Here is a 7,713-nt window from a genome sequence, read left to right on the forward strand (position 1 = left end):
ATCAACTCATATAACGTCTTTATATAATCTCCTTACAGCGTATGCTACAACATAGTGTGGTTTGTTTGGTTTTGATGTGGCAGGATTGCTTTGTAAAATCTGGTGTATGGTTTACACTACAGTGTTATAAAAATACAAACATACTTTAGTTTTAATCTTAGACCACACTCACATGTAATTTAAATCAAGATTGAACAGGCCGTAAGTATAGGTAGTCCTTGACTTACAACCATTTCTTTAGTGGCTGTTCAAAGTTACAACAGCACTGAAAAAAAATTGACTTGTGACTTGTTTTCACATTTCCAACTGTTAATGTCATCCCCGTGGTCAGATAATCAAAATATGGGTGTTTGGCAACTGACATGTATTTATGACTGTTGTGCTGTCCTGGAGTTATGTGATCACCGTTTCTAACCTTTCTGGCTGGCTTCCAACAAGGCAAGTCAATAAGGAAAGCTAGATTCGCTTAACGACCGCATGATTTTCACTTGACAGCTGCAATGTTTTGCTTAACAGCTCTTGACATTAAAAAGTCACGAAATGCGGCAAAGGTCACTTAGCAGCTGCTTGCTTAGCAACAGAAAATTTGGGCTCTTTCGTGACTCGTAAGTGTATGACTAAAAACCACATTATTGGTTAAAATAATCTATAAAGGAAGCCTTTGTCAATTACTTTCTTTAAAGACAAATGAGTAACTTGGAAGCATTTCTGATGTCGTTGGCAGCCATGCTATAATTATGGTGTATATTTGCCGTATTGCCAACTTGTTTTAGTCAGTTTTATGGATTACTATTTAACCTGAATATCAAGAAAAATGCAGATTGAGATACAAATTAAAAAGTTACATAAGACACAAATCAACAGTATGTTGCACACTTATTTTCCTTATTGTAATTCTACTGAAGCCAAAGTTGTTTCTATTATTTAAAAAAGTTCTAATAATACTATTTCATCACCAGGCAAATGGCTGATGTATAAATGATTAGTGCAGCTTGAGTATCGGAAACAGGGAGGAGGAGGAGGATATAGTACATAGCTTGATAACAAAACTATTATATTTTTTTACAGGTTCCTACTATTAAAGTTATTTTGTTAACAGATATTTGCCATGTAACATTTAGGAGAAATGAACATTTCTGGGCTGCAGAAATCCAGATAATGATTAGGTGGCAGCAAATGATTTTCTGTGTCTCTTAGCTTCCATTCACTGATCATTGTAGTCTAGATATGTTGTTGTTGTTAGTTGCGAAGTCGTGTCCAACCCATCGCGACCCCATGGACAACGTTTCTCCATGTCCTCTACCATCTTCTGGAGTCCATTTAAGCTCACACCTTCTGCTTCAGTGACTCCATCCAGCCACCTCATTCTCTGTCGTCTCCTTCTTCTCTTGGCCTCAGTCTTTCCCAGCATTAGGCTCTTCTCCAGTGAGTCCTTCCTTCTCATTAGGTGGCCAAAGTATTTGAGTTTTAGCTTCAGGATCTGGCCTTCTAAAGAGCAGTCAGGATTGATCTCCTCTAGGACTGACCAGTTTGATCGCCTTGCAGTCCAAGGGACTCGTAGGAGTCTTCTCCAGCACCATAGTTCAAAGGCCTCAATTCTTTGGCGCTCGGCCTTCCTTATGGTCCAGCTTTCACAGCCATACATTGCAACTGGGAAGACCATAGCCTTGACTATACACACTTTTGTTGGCAGGGTGATGTCTCTGCTTTTTAGTGTGCTGTCTAGATTTGCCATGGCTTTCCTCCCCAGGAGCAAGCAAGCATCTTTTAATTTCTTGGCTGCAGTCCCCACCTGCAGTGATCTTGAAGCCAAGGAAAATAAAATCTGTCCCTACCTCCATTTCTTCCCCATCTATTTGCCAGGAATTGAGAGGGCCAGATGTCATGATCTTGGTTTTCTTAATGTTAAGTTTCAAAGTCTAGATATAATAGACCTAATTTACAGTATTAGCTATATTTTGCTAATACCCAGAATTGGATGCATTTCCCAAATACTTTAAATTAAGTCTAGATATAATAGACCTAATTTACAGTATTTGGGAAATGCATCCAATTCTGGGTATTAGCAAAATATAGCTAATAAACTAGATGTTTTGTGTATACTAAATCTTGGCCATGTGCACAGAACATAATTATATTTAATTAGCTGAGCATTGAAAAGATTTATTGCTTTTGTGCATAACGTTTGTTTCTTAATTGGACAAAGCAACATATTTTAGAGTTTTGCCTTTTAAAATTCTTTTTAAAATCATTATTATTGCACTTGTTAAAGTTTTATGGCCTCTCTTCTCTTTCCACTCTGCTAGTCCAATTTTTGTGGTATTCACTATTAATGTACTGCAACTTTTCTTCACTACATTTATTTCATTTATTTTGAGGTCGCTCAACTGCTAAAAAGACTCTGGGTAGCTTACAATATTTAAAATTATACATCATTTAAAACAACATGACTGTCCAGACAAAACCACTTAATAATATGCAGAAAAATAGTGTTTACCAAATTGAGAATTGTCAATATTTGAAGGTGCTAAATGTACAGTAATTGATAAATGAATTTCAGACACATAATGCATATATATTAAATTACTCAGCTATGTATACTGTAGGATGCGATAAAGGAAACACCTGTACATATGCCTCACTTAGATGCAGAGATTCCTATTCAACAAACCAGAAAGCATCTAAAGGGGCCTTTTTAACCCTACATTTCTAAGGAAATCTTAGTTCAGAGCAACTGTTTTCAAAATACATCCCTGAAAAATAGTGGAAACTGCATGTTCCAGATTCAAGAGCTTACAGATTACAGATAGTCCTTGACTTACAACAATTCATTTAGTGACCATTTGAAGGTTATAAAGGCACTGAAAAAAGTGACTTCTGAACATTTTTCACACTTATATCTGTTGCAGCATCCCCATGGTCGGGGGTAGGCAACCTCAGCTCTTTTATGACTCGTGGACTTCAACTCCCAGAATTCTGGGAGTTGAAGTCCACGAGTCATAAAAGAGCCGAGGTTGCCTACCCCTGCCCATGGTCATGTGATCAAAATTCAGACTCTTTGCAACTGACTCATATTTATGACGGTCGCAATGTTTCAGGGCCAAGTGATCACCCTTTGGACCTTTTGACAAGCAAAGTCAATGGGGGAGCCAAATTGACTTAATAACCATGTTACTAACTTAACATTTGCAGTCATTCACTTAAGAACTCATAAAAAGTGGTAAAACGCACTTAACAAATGTCTGACTTAGACATTTTGGTCGTAGGTCGAGAACTATCTATATTACTATAAGATCCTTTCTTTCTGATCACTTCATTATTTCTACTTTATTTTCAGTTGTGATCTTTTTTGTTTCCTTGGATGCATCAGGACTTGCATCTGTTTTACAGTTCAGAGGCATAGTTACAAGGGTAAATAAGAGAAAACATTCAGCCAAACGCAAAGTTGCACATGCAATACATTATTAATAGCAACATGATCTGATTTATAATGGCGAATGGTGTTTCTCCTTCCTCAAGCCAAGGAACTGAAGCAGCGCAATGTTTCACGAACGCCACAAAGTAGTATGTATGTTCATTATTACAAACCATTGTATTTCACTGAACATTTTAATGTAATAGGGCCTAGGCCAGTGATGGCGAACCTTTTAGAAACCGAGTGTCCAAAATGGAACCCAAAACCCACTTATGTATCGTCAGGTGCCGGGGTGGGCGTGGCCCATTGGGTGGGCGTGGCTGCAGTGGTAACGGCAGACTGGGTGGGACTAAAAAGTTCAATCAGTCAATTCCAACTTTGCGAGATCTTTTTTTTTTTCCCACGAGAAGTTGAAATTGATTGATTGAACCTTTTTTTTATTTTGCACATGGTGGCAGAGGCTTAAAGCAAAAAGGTTTTATAAAACCCAGCTGAAGGCCTAGGCCTAGGGCAGGGATCAGCAACCTGAAACAGTGAAAGAGCCACTCGGAACCGGTCCCCTCACAAAAGGAAAAACTGGGAGCCGCAAAAAATGTGTGCACATGCACATACATGCGCGCATGCGCAGAACAGGGTTTGACTGAAGAGTGGAGCCAAGGCAAGATATGCACCTACCCTGCATATTTGAATTGATTGGTTGAACTTTTTTAGTCCCACTTTTTTTTTTGAACTGCACATGGCAGAGGACTGGGAGCTGCAGGAGACGGCTGAAAGAGCCGCATGCGGCTCCGGAGCCGCGGGTTGCAGACCTGTGGACTAGGGTGACGGTGTGCGTGCGCACAGAGAGGGCTCTGCATGCCACCTGTGGCACGCGTGCCATAGGTTCGCCACCACGGGCCTAGGCTTTATGGCAATCAATTTGTAAGCACTTTGTTGGACACTCTGTAGATAATCCCAGTGACATTTTGCAAATTTTGATTTGAACTGAAAATTTAGAGGAGTGTATATGTTTGAACAGGAAACTGCTAGGTTGGCAGAAGCTGGGACGAGTAACAGGCTCTGTTATGCGGCACTCGGGATTCGACCCGCCAAACTGCCAACCTTCTGATCGACAAGCTCAGCGTCCTAACCCACTGAGCCACCGCATCCCTTGTAAGCATTGTAGCCAATGGAAATACTGTTTCAATGAAACTAAATCAAGTATGGTGTTGTTATAATGTTGTGACTGATTGACATGTAATCTGTATACACCTTATAATGGATAAGATTGATTCTAAGCATAAGATCCTATTTATTTTGGGCTGCATCAGTGTCATTGTGGCCTCACCGGGAGTAATCTTGTTGGAATCTTTTCCTCAGGCTTCATCATTCTAGTGAAAGTGGAAAATGACCCAAAGATACTTGAATGCAAAACATGTTTCTGACTCATGTAGTATTCATCTTCTGCTTAAACCTGCTGAAACTATATTGTTTCTACACCAGGGGAAGTGTTACTCATTCACTACTCTATTTAGCTCCTGATGTAACTGATTTAAGTTCTCATAACTTCCAGCCAGCATGCCCATTTGGAAACTGTGGAATTGAAATTTAGTATTTTTCAGGGAAGGTAGATTCATATGACAGTATGCATACCAGCTAAACTTATTTCTACTCTTAGTAGATGTTGATGATTTGGAAAACACAAAGAGTGGGTAGCCAAGAAAAGAAACAAATAGCAAGAACAAATAAAATAAATAAAAAGAGGTTTCATTTGAGGTACCAGTGATCAAGCTCCAATTACAATATCATATTTTGGAAACATTATGTGAAGACCAAGCTGTCTTAAGAAGTTTCTAATGCTGGAAAGGGAGGAAGGAAAGAAGAAAAGAGAAAGATCAGCAGCAAAATGTATGGACTTACAGTGGGGGTTGGGGCACCATTGGAAGATCTGAAGAGACAGGCTGGGGAGTGAGCATCCAAGGGAAAATCTGTTTAGGTAGTAACTGAGAGTCATTGTTAACTTGAGGATGTATAAGCAATCAATTAACTGTTTGTCAGGATGTTAAAAGGGACGTGGTGGCTCAGTGGGTTAGGATGCTGAGCTTGTCGATCAGAAGGTTGGCAGTTTGGCGGGTCAAATCCCGAGTGCCGTGTAGCAGTGAGCGCCTGTTACTCATCCCAGCTTCTGCCAACCTAGCAGTTCGAAAGCACGTAAAAATGCAAGTAGAAAAATAGGGACCACTACGGTGGGAAGGTAACAGCGTTCCGTGCGCCACATGACCACGGAGATGTCCTCGGACAAGCGCTGGCTCTTCGGCTTTGAAACGGAGATGAGCACCAGCCCCTAGAGTCGGAAACAACTAGCATGCATGTGCGGGGGAACCTTACCTTTTAAAAAGGTAGGTTCCCCCGCACGCGCGTGCTAGTGTTAAATCTATTCAAATGCCATACAGATCTAACACAAATGAAAAATCTGTAGGAGCATTTTTCACCATTACCATCCAGATATGTTGGTTAAATTCTGCTGTAAAGTTTTACACTTAGCCTCACCATTGCCCCAGCATTACTCATGAATTTAAAAGAGCCAAAAGAAACTCCTGAGCTGAGGTTTCAGCAAGCAAACAACTTTAATTTTGATCAAAATAGAGTTGGGTGACCACATCTCTCTTCGTGGCTGGTAGAGAGATGAAGGCAACAACCAGGAAAGAAGTCTTCCGCCTTTTATACCTTTCCAGAACAAAGAGATCTGGTCTTGATACTAGGAACCAAAAGGTACAGAAAAAGAATTCCAAGATGATGACTCTTACACAGCTCCACCGTAACTACTTTTCCCCCTCCCCTTACCATGTTCTTTTCATGTAAGCATTCACCTGTACCTAAAACATGAAACATTTGCTTTTATATAACTAATTTCCCAATATAAAGCACCTACAAAACTGTACATAAACAAAGATGATTACAAAATATCATACCACTAATATCAATATTACTAACATCAACTGACCTGGAAAGTTAACACAACCCAGGTGGCTAGAAAAGCCCAACAGAGGCTTCACTTTCTTAGGGTCTTGCGGAAGAATGGGGTAGAACAACGGCTAACGACCCTCTTTTACCGGTCTATCATAGAGAGCGTCCTCTCGTACGGTATTGTGGTTTGGTATGCTGGTCTGACAGCCGCAGACAGGAAAGCATTACAGAGGGTGGTGAGCACAGCACAAGACATTGTGGGCTGTTCCCTGACACCACTGGATGACATTGCCAGGGCTCGTTGCCTTGGAAGAGTGAGGAAGATTCTCAGGGATGACTCACACCCTGGATGGTATCTCTTTACTCTCCTACCATCCGGTAGGAGATATAGGAATATAGCCAGCCGTACCAACAGGCTGAAAAATAGCTTTTATCTGTGGGCTGTTAGGCTTTTAAATGGGACATAATCTCTGTGAACGTATGCAGAATTGACTTGGGAGGCCGGTGTGTGATGTAGTTGGTTCACATGGTGTGGTAGGATGGTTTGTTGTCACTGTGTGTTGGGGGGGGAGAGAGCACTGGGGGGGGAGGCTCAGCTAATCTCAATGTACACATGTTGTACTTTGACAATAAAGGTTTATTATTATTATTATTATTATTATTATTATTATTATTATTATTATTATTATTATTATTATTATTATTATTATAGCATAATAAAATCCCTTCACTGCAATATTCAGCAATACTTAGCAGGTGAATGCTGAGAAGCAGGGCTAGGCCTGGCTAATATTTGCACGGGAGACTCTCAGGGAATCCCTGAGCTGCCAACTATATGGAGAAGTTGAAACAACAATGGTGAATTACAACCATGGGTGTGTCTCATTGAGGGAGTCATACTCCTCATTCTCAGTGTGTGGACTATTTCGATTTGACAGTATGTGATGATCCAGCACAGCTTCTGAGCATCAGTTGTGGAAGGTTGCTCTAAATCAGTGTTTCTCAAAACTTGGCAACTTGTAAGACGGGTGTGGACTTCAATTCCCAGAATTCTGTGGCTACTGTGAAGACTTGAAGCCCGCGTGTCTTAAAAGTCGCCAAGTTTGAAAAAAAAACAACAACTCTGCTCTGAACGTTCGCTGCACGAATCCAGACAGGGCCAAACTTGAAACGCTATGAGTTGTCAACGGAAGTTTTGCTACAATGAGGTCATAACAGCAGCGATGGATAATTGTGTTTACTCTGAGGAGCTGAAGCGACGTGAGCAAGTTTCCCCCCCCCAGTCCTCCAATCCTCCAGAGGTCAGCATTCTCTTCTCGAATGGCTCCTCTTGATGCGAACTGTCTCGTCTT

At 40.7% G+C, this 7,713-nt stretch overlaps 1 long non-coding RNA gene across 1 annotated transcript in view; it reads left to right on the plus strand.

Moving 5' to 3' along the window:
• Window positions 1-7,713, plus strand: part of LOC310638335 — a 55,675-nt gene that overhangs the window by 26,809 nt on the left and 21,153 nt on the right. The gene's annotated exons all lie outside the window — the stretch shown is intronic.

The sequence above is a fragment of the Vipera ursinii genome (assembly GCF_947247035.1).
Source record: "Vipera ursinii genome assembly, chromosome: 3".
NCBI classification, from domain to species: domain Eukaryota; kingdom Metazoa; phylum Chordata; class Lepidosauria; order Squamata; family Viperidae; genus Vipera; species Vipera ursinii.